Source organism: Lactuca virosa, chromosome 2 (genome assembly GCF_052849685.1).
Source record: "Lactuca virosa cultivar CGN04683 chromosome 2, Lactuca_virosa_CGN04683_v6, whole genome shotgun sequence".
Taxonomy (NCBI): Eukaryota; Viridiplantae; Streptophyta; class Magnoliopsida; order Asterales; family Asteraceae; genus Lactuca; species Lactuca virosa.
The window spans coordinates 87,771,739-87,788,684 of record NC_136427.1 but is presented as its reverse complement, the minus strand read 5'-3'; the positions used below and the strand labels follow the sequence as shown (position 1 = coordinate 87,788,684).

The 16,946-nt window shown below is 30.2% G+C and overlaps 1 long non-coding RNA gene across 1 annotated transcript; it reads right to left on the bottom strand.

Annotated features, from left to right (window-relative positions):
* Positions 1–4,863: 4,863 nt before the first annotated feature.
* Positions 4,864–16,205, bottom strand: LOC145159266 (uncharacterized). The gene is made up of 4 exons (XR_013737587.1): positions 15,907–16,205; positions 15,462–15,764; positions 14,852–14,926; positions 4,864–14,734 (listed from the first exon to the last, which is right to left on the bottom strand). It is a non-coding gene; the product is annotated as an uncharacterized LOC145159266 (long non-coding RNA).
* Positions 16,206–16,946: the final 741 nt, after the last annotated feature.

Genomic DNA, 16,946 nt, shown 5'->3' with positions numbered 1-16,946 from the left:
GAAGTAAGGAATGAGTTTTAATGACATGGGGTTAACTTGGAGGGTCAATATTATACATGTAGTCTTTTGAGCATTATCACAGATACCATATGTACTTGCACAAGCATGTATTTTATACACCCAACATGATCCTATGAACTTCATTAGTTGTTGGTTTGGGAAGGACAAATATAAGGCAAATTATGAGTCCAACATACAACCGGTCAATAGGAGTAACATGTGGTAATAATGGTAGAGGTAATACAGGTGGTGGTAGAGCTAACATATGTAGTGGTAGATGATCTAAGTCAATAACACATAAAACTCTTGCATTTACAATTGTATATTGCATAATGTTGTTCTTTAGTTTTGTTCCAAAGGATAAATAAATTAATGTTACGTCTTGGACAATTTCCAGATGTTCTTTTAAATGTTAGATTGGATTTTCATGCCATTTGTTTGTAACGAATTTTAATACTAGCTCTTATGATCCATCTAGCATCATGAATATGATTATTGTTTAAAATCGTACCTAGATTAGTAGGTTTGTAAGAATCCTTGAGATTTTGCTCAGAATTATTTATATATTCTTGGATTTGTTGTATTCTTAAAAGAATATCTCTATTAGGAATACAATTCATCAAGATTTTGTTAGACATAATTAAATAATTCAAGCATGAATTTGATTAATTTGATTATTAAAAATGAGTATTATTTTAACAAAAATTTCAAATCTTGTAGAATTAATAGTTAGAATAACTCGAAATGAAACTATCATGGAGAAATAAATTTAATAACAACAATACAACAATTGAATAAAATATTTTAGATAGTACCTTCTTGAATTAAGCTTGAATTACAATCAATACATACATCTGGAGAAAGAATTATCTGAAATCTGGAGACTTTGAACATCTACTAGTAGAAAGAGAGACTCTTGGAGATTTTTTTAGACATGGGATGAACATTTTTTAGAGAATGAATATTTTTCTTGCTCCCTTCTATTGAAATATGATGTCTATTTATATTGATCTTGAAGTCTTCAAAGCCTTGAAATCTTGTAGTGAAATTTGTCGTATGATTCAATGGTCAATCAATTACTTGTAAGTGGTTGTCACTCATCTTTTGAAAAAATTGTTGTTTGTAATCAATAAATATCACATTTTGATAAAGCATGTCATCATAGAGCATATTCTAAAGTTTTTTGTCTTCATATTATCATTGATGATAAGAATAAATAATTTTGATAATAAATTTGATAATATTTTATTTGATAATAAATTTGATAGAAAGAGAGACTCTTGGAGATTTTTTAGACATGGGATGAACATTTTTTAGAGAATGAATATTTTTCTTGCTCCCTTCTACTGAAATATGATGTCTATTTATATTGATCTTGAAGTCTTCAAAGCCTTGAAATCTTGTAGTGAAATTTGCCGTATGATTCAATGGCCAATCAATTACTTGTAAGTGGTTGTCACTCATCTTTTGAAAAAATTGTTGTTTGTAATCAATAAATATCACATTTTGATAAAGCATGTCATCATAGAGCATCTTCTAAAGTTTTTTGTCTTCATATTATCACTGATGATAAGAATAAATAAATTTGATAATAAATTTGATAATATTTGTGTATACACTATAAATACATATATAGTGTATACTCACACAGTTTATACACACTCGTATTTGAAAATAATAATTTTGATAAATAGAAGAAACGAAATACCCTACATTGAAGGTATTACACCAAATTTAATGATAAGAATTTCTTATTCTTCATAAGGATCATCAAAATGGTCTTGAGCTTCTTAAAACAAATCATTTTTTATAGATTTTGGAGAATCGTCAGAAACTGATGGAGTTTGGCGAATTTCTTGAAGTAAGCTTTGAAGTTCTTCAAGAGAAGAGGTAGCAGCATCTTTAATTCTTGCAATTAGATTCACGTCACTTTAGGAAGACTGTTGATAAAAGTGGCTTCAACCTCTGGTTTTTTAATATATATTTCTTGATAATGTTTAATTACTGCTTATTCATTGGCTTGAGAAATCTTCATTTTATCCCACCATTTTGAGCGAAATTGGCGATTAAGCCAGGGAGGAGAGGAATTTTTTGCTTCTTGATAATGAAAAGTCCAAGACACTATCCATGAAACTTTGAATATCATAGTGAATTGTAGCATATATTCAAATTCTGGAATTTGTTGAATAAACAATTCCTTAAATTTGAGATATCCATCGTAAATTTCTTTTGGTAAACAATTTGGAAGAATTCTCATATATTTATACCAATTGATAAACCATCTTGGATATTCACAATTGAAGTTCAAATCAAAGAAGATAAACCATGGGTGTGAATAATTCCTAATAAAGAACGCCTTAGTCCAGGCATCTTGATAATCATCGTAAGAAAATCTGGGATAAGCAGGATAACTTATAAGAGGTTTTTCAGAGTGAAGGTTTGGAACCCAACTTTCTGGAGAAATGATTTTGATGATATCAGCTTTGCTAAAATAAATGTTTCCCTCTTTTGAATTAGAACGATGAACAAAATTGACCGAACCAGATTCATATAAAACTCGAGAATATTATCAAGCTATTTTGCAAGAATTTGATTCGGTCAATTTTGTTCATCGTTCTAATTCAAAATATGGAAACATTGATTTTAGCAAAGCTCATATCATCAAAATCATTTCTCCAGAAAGTTGGGTTCCAAACCTTCACTCTGAAAAACCTCTTAAAAGTTATCCTGCTTATCCCAGATTTTCTTACTATGATTATCAAGATGCTTGGACTAAGGCGTTCTTTATTCAGAATTATTCACATCCATGGTTTATCTTCTTTGATTTGAAATTCAATTGTGAATATCCAAGATGGTTTATCAATTAGTGCAAATATATGGGAATTCTTCCAAATTGTTTACCAAAAGAAATTTACGATGGATATCTCAAATTTACGGAATTGTTTATTCAACAAATTCCAGAATTTGAATATATGCTACGATTCACTATGATATTCAAAGTTCCATGGATAATGTCTTGGACTTTTCATTATCAAGAAGCAAAAGATTCCTCTCCTCCCTGGCTTAATCGCCAATCTCGTTCAAAATGGTGGGATAAAATGAAGATTTCTCAAGCCAATGAACAAGCAGTAATTAAACATTATCAAGAAATATATATTCAAAAACCAGAGGTTGAAGCCACTTTTATCAACAGTCTTCCTCAAAGTGATGTGGATCTAATTGCAAGAATTAAAGATGTTGCTACCTCTTCTCCTGAAGAACTTCAAAGCTTACTTCAAGAAATTCGCCAAACTCCATCAGTTTCTGACGATTCTCCAAAATCTATAAAGAGTGATTTATTTCAAGACGCTCAAGACCCTTTTGATGATCCTTATGAAGAATAAGAAATTCTTATCATTAAATTTGGTGTAATACCTTCAATGTAGGGTATTTCGTTTCTTCTGTTTATCAAAATTATTATTTTCAAATACGAGTGTGTATAAACTGTGTGAGTATACACTATATATGTATTTATAGTGCATAAACAAATTTTATCAAATTTATTATCAAAATTATTTATTCTTATCATCAATGATAATATGAAGACAAAAAACTTTAGAAGATGCTCTATGATGACATGTTTTATCAAAATGTGATATTTATTGATTACAAACAACAATTTCTTCAAAAGATGAGTGACAACCACTTACAAGTAATTGATTGGCCATTGAATCATACGGCAAATTTCACTACAAGATTTCAAGGCTTTGAAGACTTCAAGATCAATATAAATAGACATCATATTTCAGTAGAAGGGAGCAAGAAAAATATTCATTCTCTAAAAAATGTTCATCCCATGTCTAAAAAATCTCCAAGAGTCTCTCTTTCTACTAGTAGATGTTCAAAGTCTCTAGATTTTCAGATAATTCTTTCTCCAGATGTATGTATTGATTGTAATTCAAGCTTAATTCTAGAAGGTACTATCTAAAATATTTTATTCAATTATTCTATTGTTGTTATTAAATTTATTTCTCCATGATAGTTTCATTTCGAGTTATTCTAACTATTAATTCTACAAGATTTGAAATTTTTGTTAAAGTACTCATTTTTAATAATCAAATTAATCAAATTCATGCTTGAATTATTTAATTATGTCTAACAAAATCTTGATGAATTGTATTCCTAATAGAGATATTCTTTTAAGAATACAACAAATCCAAGAATATATAAATAATTCTGAGCAAAATCTCAAGGATTCTTACAAACCTACTAATCTAGGTACGATTTTAAACAATAATCATATTCATGATGCTAGATGGATCATAAGAGCTAGTATTAAAATTCGTTACAAACAAATACGTTATCTAAAAACAAAACTATTTGTTTTCTAAAAATGATAATTATGTCATAGTTAAGAAAAATGGTAATATAATCTTCAAGAAAATTATAAAAAATGCCAAGATTATGCTTCAAAATCTGAAAAACAGTCTACAATAAATGGTATCGGAGCCAAGAAAAGTTTTTGGGGTGGTTATGCATGATATATTTATTTCAAATTTATTTAATCTGGGTTTAATATTCTCTAAGAAATTTATAAGTTTTAATAAGTATGATTCAAAGACAAGACGAGTGATTGGTTGGATTAGCGTAAAACGCGCAGATAAGGACGTAAGTCGCGGTGCCGGACCACAATCATCGTCGGGACGATTCGCCTCTGTTCATCGTTATTAAAACAAGTAAGTTTTCTTATAGAATTTTAAAGCAAAATTAATTAAATATGAGTAAATTTTCAGGCATACTATCCAAAAAATATATTCCTGGTAAAAATATCGACAATGAACAAGATTATGATAATCAAATAAATTCTATTGAAGAAACCGTTAATAGCATAGAACAAAGTTTGAATAATTGGACAATACCTAAAACTAATGTTAATACAATATATAGAATAGGAACTTTTAACTATTTTCAAGGTTATTCTATTAAAATGACAGAACAAACTTTGTCTATTGGTCAAAACCAATAAAATTTACATTTGTTATCATCACGATCTATTCTAGAGCATAGAATGAAATATAAATTTTTACATGTCGGTTTAGTCCAAATTGCTATCAAGCCTCTATTTAGACTTGGAATAGTTGCCCCTGTTCTCCTTATTCTAAGAGACAATAGACATAAAGATTTTCAAAATTCTATTTTAGCTATGGATGAAACAAATATTGCTAACGGACCTATTTATTTCAATTGTTATCCAAATTTTTCTGTAGGATTATTTGATAAAAATATTTTAGATACTTTAGTGTTAACTATAGAAACAAAAAATTTAGAATTTAAAGATGATACAAAGCCTTTAGCAATAATTTATCGTGTTTGTTACAAAACTATGACAACTACACTTGAACCGAAAACACGTTTATCAAGTCCTAAAAATGAAACAATTATTTTTGAAGCAAATACTAACCATACCAAAGTTCACACACCAAAAAGATTAAAATGGTCTGACATAACGCAATCATGTAATTGGAACTTACAAAATGTTATCGATCCAAAACCACTAGACTCTTCAAAACAAATCTCAAATATTATAGAATATAATGATGGTTCAGTAGATATAAATTTTTCTTCCTTAAATATTTCATCATCCAGATTATCAACTTCTTTTATCCCAGCTCTTCAAAATCTTTGTTATCAAAGTCAAGATCTTTAAAACTAAAAACTGTTGACTATACTAATTCTATTCCCAAACCATTATATCAAGATGATCAAAATAGTGAAAATAGTCTTCCTAGTGCTACTAAATCATATTTTATTGATACTTCAAAATTTTAAACAACAAATATGAGTTCTAAAGTACAAATTAATTGTTCAAAAAATAATAAGCTTTGGGCTAATATGTTAAAAAGACATTGGAAGATAAATTCTAATATATGCAAAACCATTCAACATTTAGAAGAAACTAAAAATCATGAAGATTATAATTTATACAAAATACTTCCATATACTAATAAATATAATAAACAAACAGAAAATTTTTCTAGGCTAACGATAGGAATAAAAAAATACGAAAAATCACGAAGTCATAATTTAGAGTCAATAAAACATATTTCTTCAATCCTAACAAGAACAACCAGTTAAAATGAATTTCTCGAATTCAGAATATCAAGTTGACTTTGATTACTTAAAAAATATTGAGTATTATAAAGATTATAATAATAAAAAAAGAGCTTGGCACGAAGAAAATTTTCATACTACTTAATATTTCTCCATTTAGGCCTTTGGGAAGATTATGTTTTATCAAATAAAATTCATTCTCCTTTTTTTCAATGGTTTGAATTAATTTATGCCCCTAAACATAAAATAAATTACTCATTTAAAAATGATTCTATCACTCCCATTTTAGAGAAAAAAATATAAAGATATTATTTCTAATAAAGAAATTATTGCTAATTTTCCACCAAAATGAGAAATTATTATTAACGATATGTTTATTGCGACTCCTTTAGTTCAAGCCTCAAATCAATTAACTACTGAAAAGGGTCTTCAAAAAATTATTTACCAAAATAATTATGCAAACGAAACCTTATCTAGTATTACCGAGCATTTAGTTAAAATTGAAGAAAAAATTTTCAAAGATAAAAATGTTAATAAGCAAGATATGGCAAGCACTAGTAATATAAGTTTTGTTCATTGTCAAATCGATGGTAATTTTAATCTAGGAAATACGGATTTAATTAACGAATTAGAAAAAAGACTTTCAAAACTTCATATCTCAAACACTAACAATATTAATACTCTTACAAATGATGAATCTGAAAATAGTGATATTAATAGTGAAACAAATTTTGAAACTCTTGCTCAACAATTTATTAATTCAAATGATGATATTAGTCAACTCACTAATGACTTTTCAAATCTTAATAAAATTCATCAATCAAAGCGAAGCACTTTCGGAAAGAATCCAAAACCAACCATAAGAAATTATTGGAATAGACCCTCTCTTCCAGATGTTCAACTTGAAGAACGAACTTTTCAATTTGATCGTTCTCAATATGATGGTAATTCTGTTTATGAATGGAATATTGATGGCCATTCAGAACATCAAATTATGAATATTGTACAAGAAATGACTATGGTTGCTAATGCTTATAAAGCTCATAATAATACTCAACTTCAAATTGTTAATATTATTACTTCTGGTTTTACTGGCAGTCTTAAAGGATGGTGGGATTTCTATATTTCACAAGAAGAAAAAGATTATACTTTATCTGCTAAGAAAACTATTATAAAACAAGAAAATAATCAACAAATACAAACGTTTGAAGATGATATGGTTAACACTTTAATTTTTGCTATTATCAAAAACTTTGTAGGAGATCCTACTACTTTTCAAGAAAAAACTTCAGAAATTTTAATGAATTTACATTGCAGAAAACTTACTGATTTTAGATGGTATAAAGATAATTATCTTGTTAAAAAATTTTCGAGACCTGATTGTAAAGAGTCTTATTGGAAAGAACGTTTTATTGCTGGCCTTCCAAAACTCTTTGCAGAAAGAGTTAGACAAAAATTAAGAGAAAATTTTAATAATATCATCCCTTATCAAAATTTAACTTATGGAGATTTAATAAACTACATTAATAAAGAGGGATTAGCAGTTTGTGCTGATCTTAGGTTTAAGGAAAAGCTCAAAAAAGATAGAATTAACAGTAAAAACGAATTGGGAAATTTTTGCCAACAATATGGTTATCAGCCCTTGAATGGTCTGTCTACTTCAAAATCTAAAGTATATAAGAAAAGATCTTCAAAATATTTCAGGAAAAGGAAATATAATCTTCTATATAATTAATATTTTTATATGTATTTTCAACTATTATTCATTTTTATACACATATATGAGTTAAGGCGGCGTTTTAGCAAAGCTTGGCGGCAAGTGCAAGCCTTGGAGCCGTGGCGCGCCATGGCGGAGCCATGGCGAGCTTTTTAGAACCTTGGTTCCCATTATGTGTGTGTATGTTTATAGGTACATGCTTAAAAAATTATGTGTGTGTCTATGTGTGTTGTTTGTGTATAAAAGTCAAATAAGAATTTAAACCGAAAGTAACTCAAAGTTTATAAAACGATATTGGAACCGTTCATATCAATTTTTTTAGATAGGGTCCATTCCTATTAATATTGTTCAAACAGGTACCATTTATGCATTTTTTTATCAACATGGACCATTTCTTTTATTTTTTTAAAACACATACATTTTTTGTAACTTTTTAAACATGGACCATATGTATTAATTTTTTTAAACAAAACCAATCCTTCAAATATATTTTCTTAGATATGGACTATTCCTTTAATAATAGTATTTTAAACATGGAATTTTTTTAGTAGGGACCATTTCTGAATTTTTGAAAACTATCAAGAACAAGCTGAAAACGTTAGTTATGTAAATTTTTATCAGGTAGATGAAAAGAAATATAGCATTGTACTTTTTGAATTTTCTCATTAGGGTAATGTACTTTGAATTTTATTACACAGTGCATTTATTAAATTAAATTTCACAATGACCATTTTTTAAATTTACAAGTTAATTAACATGTCCCAGATTTGTTGCAGATCCATAAATGTTTGAAGAAACAAACAGAGTATGTGACAATATCCAACTGTAATGTGCTTCCTGAGCAAAGCCATGGAAGTTCTAAATTCACAAAAGATGGTGTCTTAGTAGCCACAAGAATCAACTTTGATGAAAAGGATAAAAACACCATCTTTAATATTTTTGCAAAAGGCTTTTTCCATTTAATAATAACAGAATCTTTACACACTCTGAAAAGAAAATCGAACCTCTGTTTTTACAAGATTTTAGCTTTAACTTTCTGTGTAACGCTCGATGACCATGCATACGTAAAATTAGCTTTATGTGATTTCTTAGAATTAGTAAATGCATTTCATATTTGTTTTTTTTTTAATTTGTATATTATCATTGCTTGAAGACCTATATGATCCATCATAATTATTGGAAAACTAAGGACAAGAGCTTGTAATCTAGAAGGCAGAAGCTATTTGAAAAAGTTTTTAAATTAATAGCTTTCTTGAGTTTGAGCTTATTCGACACAATAAGATCTCATTGTGGATTCTATTCGACAATAAAGGGACAAAAATGTTAAGAAACTTCAAAATTACGATCAAAGTTGCAGCCTAATTTCTATAAGGAAGAAAACTAAAGAAATTTTAAATTAGAGACCAATATTGTAACGCATATGTGTGTCTCGTACCAACATACTAATCACTCATCGATTGTAAATTAAAAAACAATTAGTAAACCGTTACTAATTCCATATCAGACTCAAAAATGACAAGCTTTCTTCAAATCTTAAGCATTCTTTTCTTCAAATGACATATTTGCTTGGGGGTAACAATTACTTTTGTACACAATTGTTTGGCCGGAAATTGCAAACAATCCAACTTTTAAGAACATCTCGGTTCGCCCTTAAAAAGGGCAATTCACGTTCATTTGTTGTTCCAACTGGAGTTGATGTCTTTTATCAGTTAGAGGTGGTTGTGGTTTCAATGGGTCTGGTTAGTGGTGGTGTGCCACGAGTGATTACGGCATCGGTGAAATAGAGTGTCATGGCAAATCATATAAACATCCCGCTACGAATGTGGTTCTCAATATCAATACAACCACCAAGGGTCATGACTACTATTACATCGACCTATCTATAGGCTTCAACCATTCAATGCTTATGAAGCCGACCGTCGGGTTTGGTTCTGGTACACTTAGTTGTGCAAAGACGGGTTGCATTGATGACTTGTATCAACATTCTCCATGGGAGCTTACTTTGAACGGGGTGTAGCGTGTAATAATTTTTGCACATTAATTTCAAACTCTACATACCAATTCGAAAATTTGTTTTATCGGCATGTACGAGAAATTACTACACCAAAATCAACGGTCATTTTATGTGACGTTTCATGATCCAACTACATAATAACGATTTTCCATGCCTCTAATTCATTATCTACCATTCAATTCAGCGACCAATTGAAATCAATTGATTTCCCACTTGACCATTTCATATTGGGGGTTTTGGTGAAAGTAACAGGTATTTAGAAATTTGGTACACAAAAGACGTGAAATCCAAGAGCATATGGGTAGCGAAACCAAATGTGCCCATTATTTCCACCTCTCTTGACCATGCCCTCTCCCTCCACCGCTACAATGGAGAGTTAATAATCACCACAAGCAGGAAATTTCTTATGTACCTTATTAATATAAGAATTGAAAGTGGTGGCAACCTTCAAAAGTTAGTGCAGCCATCGAAGATTATAGTAACTTCCAGGTTATAAACGAAACTTGCTAAGAGTTATGTAGGAAAGTTTTAAACACCAATCAAACATTTTGATACTGCAAATAAAACTTGGTTATTGTCATATAAAATCTGTGAAACTTAATTATTGTTGCCTTTGTTTTGAGTTGGGAACCGAACTCGCAAAGCTTAATTATTTGGCGAAAAGGTTTCCCACAGATGAATCAGTCATTTCCAAATATGTTACAATTAAATACTCCGGTTAGCTGGTATAATATTAGTTACATTTACAACAAGAAAGAGACGTCTTTCGGTTTCAATGGTATTAATGTTGCTCAACTGATGTTGGTTCTGACCCTCGAGTGGCCAACTTCAAGATGATAACAACTCTTCAGGTTTGACATTTGAGTTTTGTTATAATCATAATTCTAATCATGATTGTATGGCGCAATCCAGAATGCCTCTATGTAAGAGCCGACATGATAAATTTATTTTGATGAGTGGTAATTTTTCTAGTGATATGACTAGAAGCTCATACAATTCCATGTCATTATAACATTAACTAGAACATATTTTTTTTCCTTAACTTGTTTGCCAAATGAAAAGAAAATTTTTGAATCTTTTGAAGTAAAATTTTCTTGTCCTTTTCTCGATAGAACTTATTTAAAGTTGGTTCCCTCTTTAATCACAGTATCATATTTGTAATGTACTTGATCTTAAATAAACTTGGATATCGTTTCATGTGTACTTTGACAATAACAACTAAACGCTAGTGTGTTTTAACTCATATGTGTTTATATTGCAAGGATATCCAAGTATGTTATAGATCAAGTATATTACAGATCTAATAATGTGATTAAAAAGGAACCAGCTTCAAATAAGGTGTACCCCAAAAAAATTACCTTTGAAAATTTCAAGAAAACTTTCTTTTCATTTGGCAAACAAGTTAAGGAAACAAGTATGTTTTAGTTAGGTTAGAACTAGAATTGTATGAGCTTCTAGTCAAGCCACTAGAGAAATTACAACACCATCAGAACAAATTTATCATATTGGCTCTTATATCGAGGCATTCAGAATATGCCACACCCATGATCAGAATTATGATTATAACAAAATGCATGTGTCAAACCTAAAGAGTTGTTGTCATCTTGAAGTTGGTCACCCATGGTCAAAACCAACATCGGTTGAACAACATTAATGCTAGTGAAACTGAAGGCTCTCTCCTCGTTGTATATGTAACTAATATTATAACGGTTAACTAGGTATTTATTTAATTGTAACATATTCAGAAATAACCGAATGAATGTGTTTCCGACCGGTCCGAAACATCTCGGCCTCTTTGCCGGATAATTAGGCTTTGTGAGTTTGGTTCCCAAATCAAAACAAAGGCATCAACAATTAAGTTTCACAAATACCTCATTGTGAGATCATAGCCAAGTTTTATATGTAGTGTCAAAATGTTTGGTTGATGATTAAAACTCGCCACACAATCCTTTGGTCGGTTTTGTTTACAACCCGCAAAGTTTTACTAACTTTTGACAAATCGCCGCCACTTTCAATTCTTATATTGGTAAGGTACATGAAAAATCTCCTCGTCGCAGTCATGATCAACTCTCCTTTATAGACGTGAAGGGAGAGGACACGGTCACCAGAGGTCGAAATAATAGGTGTTTTGGATTCGCTACCCATATCTTCCTATATTACATCTCTTTCGCATATTAAATTCCTACATATTTGCTACTTTCACCATAAGAAAACCCCAATGTTAAATGTTAAATAGCAAAGGGGGGAAATTAGTTTAGTTGATTTCGCTAAATTGAATAGTGGATAAAGCCATGGAAAATTGTTATTGTATAGTTGGATAGTATACGACACATAAAACGTAGTAATTTCTCGAACATGCTGATTCGAACACATTTTTTAATTGGCATGAAGAGTTTGAAATTAGTGTGCAAAAGTTTTTACATCCTTCTCCCAACTCAAAGTAAGTAAGCTTTAATGGACAACATTGAATCATCAATGAAACCCGTTTTTGGACAACTATGTGGGCCAGAACCTATCGGTAAGCATCGGATAGTTGAAGCCCATAGAGAGGTCGACATAATAGTAGTGCTAGCCCCTTGATGGTTATATTGATATTTGAGAACATTATTCATAGCGGGTTGTTTATATGATTTTTCATGGCACTCCATTTCACCACTGATGTAATCACATGTGACACCACCAATAATCGTACCCATTGAAACCACAACCACCTTTAGCCTATAAAAGACCCTCAACTCTAGTCGGTAATACAAGAGAACGTAAAATGTCGTTTGTAAAGGCAAAACCGGGGATGTTCTTAAAAGCATAATTGTGTGCAATTGTCAGCCAAACAATGTCTAGACAATTGTCTACAAAAGTAACTGTTACCCAAACAAATACGTCATTCGAATAAAAGAAGCAAGAAAGAATGCTTAAGGTTTAAAGAAAGGTTGCCATTTTTTAATCTAATAAGGAATTAGTGAGGGTTTACTAACTCACTTTTAATTTGGACTTGGTGATGGTTACTGAGTAGGTGCGAGACACACATATGACTTACAATTTTGCTCTCCAATTTTGACTCTTTATTTTCTCCTTATAGAAATCAGGTTGTAACTTTAATCCCTGTATCAAAGTTTTTTCATGTTTTGGTCCCTTCATCGTCTAATAGCATCCACAATATGAGATTTTGTAAGATCTTATTGTGTCAAATAAGATCTTGAAAGTCAAGAAAGTTATGTTGTCACTGCTACTATTATCCAACAATTCAAATAGCAATTCAAATTCTTGTAAGAGCCTATAGTTTTGGCTTTTCCCTGTGAATCTTCACCATTACTGAATCTGTTTTTCTAGGGCTGTAAACAAACAGAACATTCAGTTTCACAATTCGTGAACCGTTCGGCGGGAATTTCGTTTAAATTTTTATTTTTAATAAACGAACGAACATGAACAAGATATCTCGTTCATTTAGCTAAACGAACGACACGAACAATGCTCTCGTTCGTTTATTTACGTACGTGAACGTTTGTTCTTTTATGTTGATTTACGTTCTTTCGTTTGTTTATATTTGTTCATTTATTTTATTATACATATATTATACTACACGTGTTTGTATGTGTTAGTTCGTTTAAGTTTATTTGTGCTCGTTTTAGTTTGTTTGTTTATGTTCGTTTAAGTTTGTTTGTTAATTCATTTATGTTCTTTGATATTCAATTGTGTTCTTGTAAGTTTCTTTCATTTTTGTGTTTGTTTATGTTCATTTATGATTGTTTATCAACTAAACAAACAAACATAAACAAACACGAGCCCACTAAATTTCATAACAAACGAACACAAACATAAAAATTTGTTCGTTTAATTGTTCGTGCTCGTTCGATTTGTTTACAATCCTACTTTTTTCCATTCATTTTTCTTGATATGCTTGTGAAGCCTATGCGCCTGAAAACTAATCATTATTATTGTATTTTAGTTCATTTTCTAGAGAATTGTTAATGAACTTCACTTCACGCATTTTTCATCAAGGATTCCCCATCAGTGAAGGAAATTAAGGAAATTGGTATGCATGTCGATCTCTAGACCTTTTGCAACCATATCTTTGTGTCAGTGATTGTTAATAAGACTAGAACTACAATTTCATGTCCTGCGGAAAGGGGTGGTACCTGGAAAAGACGTGGATGCCCTCCTCATCCTAATTATCAAAAAAACCAATTTATGCAAGGTGATGCTTAATATGTTTGCTTTTGCAAGGATTAGAGATTACAATTAATTTATGTGGAAGTTTGATCACTGCATGGCATTTAAGAAGTTATGTATAGGCGGCAAGTCAATCTGCAGGTATGTTGCATGTAGCTTGAAGAAAGCCCATGTTTGTACCAAATTATAGAAAACCCCCCTGTTATTTTGCTTCTCAGACACCATATAATTGTTTTATCTTTAATCCCCCAAAAAAAAAAAATATGAAAACAAAATAGATTTTCTGTGTTAGATGTTTCGAAAATAACATGAGATGCAAGTTTTTTATGCAGATTACTATGGTGTAAAACAAAAGAGCAAATGTTACATGGGACTTTGATTTAGGTCTCCCTTTCTTCTTTCTTCAACTTATAAGATGATAGGAGAAAGTGAATTTCTCCTTTATTAGTTTTAACATGCAATACAAAATCCTTTTTCTATGCTTTTGTATTCTATTAATCACCATCTTCCTTTTTATTTCTACATAATAGGTCTCAAGGCTACAACCATGGGTCATGCCTTTAAAATGGTTTTGGTCATATAAATAACAGATTTACTATATTGTAAATTGTAGGGTTCTTAAGAGGTAAGTAAAATGGGAATAAGTACAGAAACTGAGAATAAACATAATGTAAATGATGCATCTTAAAAGACTCACCTGTCAAAGCTTGGATGTAATTTGAATAGTAATGTCTATAAAAACTCTGCAATTTGCATCATGTTCTTGATCAAAATGAAATAGGATTCTTCATCGATTGAAATGCTAAAAACATAAAAGAGAGGGCAAACCCAAAACACCATTAGAGAGTGAAAGTGCTTACCCTTTCAAGCTGCTAAAGAAGGGCAGTTTTGAAGTCGGATCCAACTTATGAGCTTTCTCAAATGCATAAGTCGACCTGTAGAAAAAGTGAAAAACCATCATTTGTCTAAAAGACTATAATGGTTGAAAAAAATAATACAACTTTTGGCAAAATAAACTGTTTTTCAACTCATTTCCACTACAATTAACCCATATTGATCAAACACCCATCAGATTATATATGCGTAAAACTATCAAGAGCTAGCAATATTTGGTGATTCATCCTAAGAGGCTAAATCGAACAAGTTTTCATATAACAAAGGGTTGTGTTCTTAAAACTCAAAAAATACATTCTAACGTTGCATTGAAATGCATTACATAATAGGATCTGTGAACAGTTTCAGTAGGTGCCCAAGTTTACGAGTGAAACTTACAAATAACAAACAACCAACAATCAAACTAAAAACGTGGAAGATGAACTTGTTTTCCTAGATTCGATTAAAATACAATCAAAATTACTTGTGTGTGAGTGTAACGATAGATTGATAAATTCAAAACAAACATCATTCAATAGGATATGTAGAACTTAAGTTTAGATCAAGAGAATAAAGAGTAGCGAACCCGATAATTACCTTATGGAAAACCGAGAAGATGAAGGAAGATGAGACACGATCATAGAAGCGAAGAATAAAGAAAGGTTTAAGGTTGAAGGAGGACTGATGGTGGAATGGGAATTGGATTTTTTTCCTCATTTCTTTATTCTCGATGATAAAGAAACAAGAGAAATGGAATCAATTTCATTTCCCTGGGTTTATTTTCTCTGTACTAAATATTATGCTCTTATATCCTTCGTTCCTTCTCCTTTAACCTCTCTGAAGGATCTCCGGTGATCCCTCCGCCGCCACTTCGCCGGTTCTTGTTTTTGACATTTTTGCCTTCATTTAAAAAAAAAACGTTGTATAATTTTTATCAGAAGAACGTGATTGCAAAAAAATTGGGCGTTTTGGATTTCAAACGTGATTGTGTATAAAATAAAAACAGAAAAAAATAATAATAATAATCATCCAGTTTATGCACCTTCTAATCGACCTCTTCGTGCTCATCATAGCAGGTATTTTGATTTCGGTTGTATTTATTCTGATGAGTAGAAAGAGTCGCGATTTGGTCGCCGGAAATAGCCTCTACAGTGTTCAACAAACGTCGGAGATAGGTGGTGATGCTAGAAAGGGGGTATCGAAGGGTAACGTGGTTAAAGACATCGATTAAATTGACAAAGAAAACTTATATAGCAGATTCGGACCTCCTGCGTGTGGGTTAATGGAGGTGGACATGGATATGATGAGTGCAAAGAAAAGATGGAAACACATGGGGATGTCTTGAAGCCTTTGTTTTTGTTCGCTTTAGTATATTTATATATAATAAAAATATAAATCTAAATTTGATAATTTTTCATATACAAATATATAGTTATAATTATTAATATTTTATATGTGATGTGATTTCTATTTATTTACAATTATTTTATGATAACAAAAAAGTAATGCAAACTTCAAGGTTAATTTGATAATTTTAACATTTTGTTCGATCGTATTCTAATCATATCAAACAAGATGGGCGAGTTTGAGTATTTCTATGGTAGTTTTTTTAAGTTTTTTACTATTTTAAAAAGTTTTTGAAAATATTTTTACCATTAGAGAATAATTTTTTCTCCTAAAGTCGCTCCAAACACTTATTATATATTAACTATTTAATACTTTTCATGTGATTTGATCCCTATATTAAATAACATTATATTTTACATCTCAATGATATTTAGATATTCTTTTTTATTTATTAACCAATTTATTTAATAAAAAAACCAAAAAAAAAATATACTTTATAAAAAAGCTATATAATTTAAAAATAATTGTCAAAACCGTGAAAATTAAAAAATATTAAATTTTATAAAACACCGTTGTTACATAATATTTTATCATTTTTATAGTTTTATAATTTTTTTATAGTTTTGAAAATAAATTATAAACTATACAAATGGTTTAATAAAGATTTTAATATAGATAAATGATAAATTAGTTCAAATGGGGAAAAACTTTTTAAGATGTTAAAGAAAATGTATT